This window comes from Lactuca serriola, chromosome 7 (assembly GCF_051521515.1).
Source record: "Lactuca serriola cultivar US96UC23 chromosome 7, Lser_US96UC23_V15, whole genome shotgun sequence".
Lineage (NCBI taxonomy): Eukaryota > Viridiplantae > Streptophyta > Magnoliopsida > Asterales > Asteraceae > Lactuca > Lactuca serriola.
Genome location: NC_136414.1, coordinates 151,322,075 through 151,325,625, shown reverse-complemented (window position 1 = coordinate 151,325,625; position 3,551 = coordinate 151,322,075). Strand labels below are relative to the sequence as shown.

The window sequence follows — 3,551 nt, the reverse complement described above, 5'->3', positions numbered from 1 at the left end:
TGTTCAGCTTCCCGAGTCCGTTTATTACCAGATGGGTCAATCTCATCTTTTTGTCTCGACTTCATATCTCTCTGTAAAGCAAGCGACGACTTCATATCAAAAGTGGAGGTGGAAGCCTAAAGACTGTAATTTGCCAAAGTAAGCATACCTGAAACGTGAAATTGGCAAATTGGATTGCACAGAAACGCGATTGGGATCGGGAATTTTGGTTTTGGAACGCCGATTTGTGAAATTGGGATCAGCACATCCTTTTGAATCGGTTTGTCTTCCTTTACCTCTGTACTCTCACTCACTCTCTCTCTCTCTCTCTCTCTCTCTAAGCCCTAAGCTGCCACCATCAATAATAAAATAGTTCGATCAAGTTTAGTTCAATTCCTGATCATCGATTTGAAATTCTATTTCTGATATGACCTTCTGTGAACGAACTAATACACTTTAGGATTAGGGTTTAGTAATGGGATTCCTTCGTTTTTGTTAGGGCGATGTGAGTAATGAACCAAGGAGAAACACACAACAATGTAATCAAGAAGAAGATGTTCCAGTCTTGGTTGATGCAATACACCAGGGCGTACTGTTACAAATACACCAGGGCGTACTGTTAATAGAGGAAAATAATTGTTAACACAGGAACTTTTTCTTGTTTATTAACAGCATGGATGATGATGATGGTGATGGAGAACCAGAAAGTGCAAGCCTTTGCAATCCCTACGGGTCCAACTTGGGCGTTTTACAGTTGGAAGTGTTTTGTTTTGTGTGACTTATATGTTAATATTGGCAGGTGAAGAATCTCAGAATGGAAACAATATGCATGGTTGTCAAAATGGAGGGCCAAATCATTCAATGGCGATTGTGCCAATATCAGGTCCAGGAAGTGTTGTAGGTGGTCCCAGCACAGGCACAAATTTAAATATTGGTATGGAGCAAATTCAAATTAAAATTCATCCTACTCTCTCATATTCATATTCCTGCAATTCGTGGAAAGGTAACTTGTGCTCCAGTTTCAGGGGGAATGCTTGCTGCTGCTGGCTCAAGGGAAACCATTCAGCCACAGATCTGGCTACAGGTCTTGTTTTGTTTTATAACTTCGTTTTATCCTGTTATTAGTATAATTTTGGATCATTAGTAAAATTGTTATTTCAGGATGAAAGGGAGCTAAAGAGGCAGAGAAGGAAGCAATCCAATAGGGAATCTGCTCGCAGATCCAGATTACACAAACAGGTACTAAGAAACCGTTTCCCTTTCAGAAAGAAATAGTAGCAATTTAGGAAAGGAAGAAATGAAAGTAGGATGCTTGCTATATTTAATCCTAATTGATTGATGTACTGCAAAGTGACATCACACCTAGTTAGTTGGTTTGGTTCATAAATAAACAGAGCTTTCAGATTCCAGTAAGCATTCTGGGAATCTTCTTCAAGAACATGAATATTCTTGAAGGGATTCTGAGTATAATGTGAACTGAAACTTGGCAGGATTGTGAAAATTTAAAAAAAAGTGACTCCACGACATTGGTTTTCTGATACTCGTGTTGGTTTTGGTTGCAGTTGTCAGGGTTCACAAAGCTGTAATGGAAATCTTAGGATTCAGGGCAGAAAATCAAGATTTAGTCACCAAAAATCTATCTCTTGCGTTTCAGGGAGCCCAAATGATGATCAAATCCAGGGGCATATGCGTCTTGTTTCAAAGTATGCATTGAGGAGGATCAGATGATAGTTTCATTCACATTATCAAAAGACAATAAGTATCTTCTTGTTAGTCTCGTGAATGAAGAGTTACATCTTTGGAACATCCAGGGGCATATTCGTCTTTGGAACACTTGATCTTTTATTTGGTGGAATTGCTCATATCCTGCGTACTTTTTTTTCCATTATTAAGAAGTTCAACCAATTTTTGGTCAGGTATGTCTTCATTTAAAAGATTATAATTTCTTCAAAAACATGTGTGCTTTAAAAAGGAACAATGGTGAAGTTGAATATTTGTTATGTAGGATGGGAGTCTTTGATGTGTTCTGTGAAGAACATCATTGCAAATGGTAGTAAAGAGGTTTCCCTTGCTGCAGTAGGGTGTTTGCAAATGGGGCTAACATGAAACAACAGTTTCAACTAATAAATTGATTTGCACCATAATTTCTTTTTAACAAAACATGTTTATAAGTTATATAGCAATCTGTTCACAACAGAAACCATTTCATTTTCATAAAAAGCCTGCTCCACTTAGCAACCTCACTGTTTCATTAGGAATGATAACATTAGGATTCCTAACAGTAACAGGTGGATATGTTTTGCTATGAACTGATTTGTAAGATTCATTGACCTGAAGACTAAGGGCCCTCATTGTTGGAAGTATTGGAGAGTTTTTATCAGCTGCTTTGCTGCCTCCAGAGCCATTAGCTGTAAGTGTTAACAGTTCTTGATGACTTGAATCTTAGTGAATGATTCAAATTGCTAAATGATAGAACTTTAATTTGTTCTAGGTCCAAAATGTTGTGGATTTTTCAAAGATGATTGGAGCATTAGATGTAAATGAAAATCTTACACATCTTGGTTAGTTTATATTAATATATTTATAAAAGTTTATTTCCTAAGATTATCTTTTCTCATTTTTTCAAAATATACGTAAATATCTGGTAATGCTTCCATTGGATCCGAAATTAGGGAAAATGCTAATAATGGGTGCTTTTTTTTCGTTGCTTTGATCATATTCTTACAATTGTTGCTGGACTTAGTGTCAGGGATCATTTTCTTTTGCCTCAAGAGAACAAAGACGTGAGTAATCCAGCTACTTTCACACAAGGGCATTTTGGTCTTTTCCTGATATCTTTTGTATGTCTATTTCAGCAAGCTAGTACAACAAAATCAATATTTTCTGCAAAGGATTACAATGATCATATGGCACTTGTGTGTGAATATGAAGGATGGAAAGAAGCTGAAAGAGAAGGATATGCTTATAAATATTGCTGGAGGAATTTCCTTTATGCTCAAACACTTCAAGCTATACATTCTTTAAGGAATTGTTTATCCATATTTTAAAAGATGCTCAATTACTTGAGACTAAATCGGGGATTAGCAACAGATTAAGTCATAATCAATCATCGGTTAGCGCCATTATATGCTCAGGCCTTTTTCCTAGCATTGCATCTGTAGTGGTATGTATGCTTAATGCTTATTTATTTAATTTACAATTTACAATACAATTGATAGATATATGAATCCATATGTTACTTAATTTTGTTCTTTTTTATTTTTAATATGTGCAGCATAGGGAGACATCAATGTCCTTCAAAACTATAGATGATGTCCAAGTCTTAATCTATGCAGTAAGTATTAAAGAAATAGCAATGCACTTTCATTCATTTGTTTCATATTTTTTTCACATTTCTCTAATGATATTTTTCCTTGAGTCATAGAATGATTGGCTCATATCTTGTTTTTTGATATTTATACACAGTTTTTTTCTTACGTCGGTGGTGGCGAAGTTCAAGATTAAGGGAGACTTGTAATCATGTTTGGCTTTCCTTTCCAGTAAGAAACAGAGTTGTATGATTATTTGTTAGT

At 35.7% G+C, this 3,551-nt stretch overlaps 2 long non-coding RNA genes across 2 annotated transcripts; both read left to right on the top strand.

Moving 5' to 3' along the window:
- Nucleotides 1-485: 485 nt before the first annotated feature.
- On the top strand, nucleotides 486-1,219 carry LOC145063469 (uncharacterized). Its single transcript, XR_013687962.1, has 3 exons — nucleotides 486-913; nucleotides 999-1,063; nucleotides 1,141-1,219. It is a non-coding gene; the product is annotated as an uncharacterized LOC145063469 (long non-coding RNA).
- Nucleotides 1,220-1,936: 717 nt separating this feature from the next.
- LOC145063205 (uncharacterized) lies at nucleotides 1,937-3,128 on the top strand. Its single transcript, XR_013687877.1, has 4 exons — nucleotides 1,937-2,389; nucleotides 2,471-2,540; nucleotides 2,723-2,762; nucleotides 2,835-3,128. It is a non-coding gene; the product is annotated as an uncharacterized LOC145063205 (long non-coding RNA).
- Nucleotides 3,129-3,551: the final 423 nt, after the last annotated feature.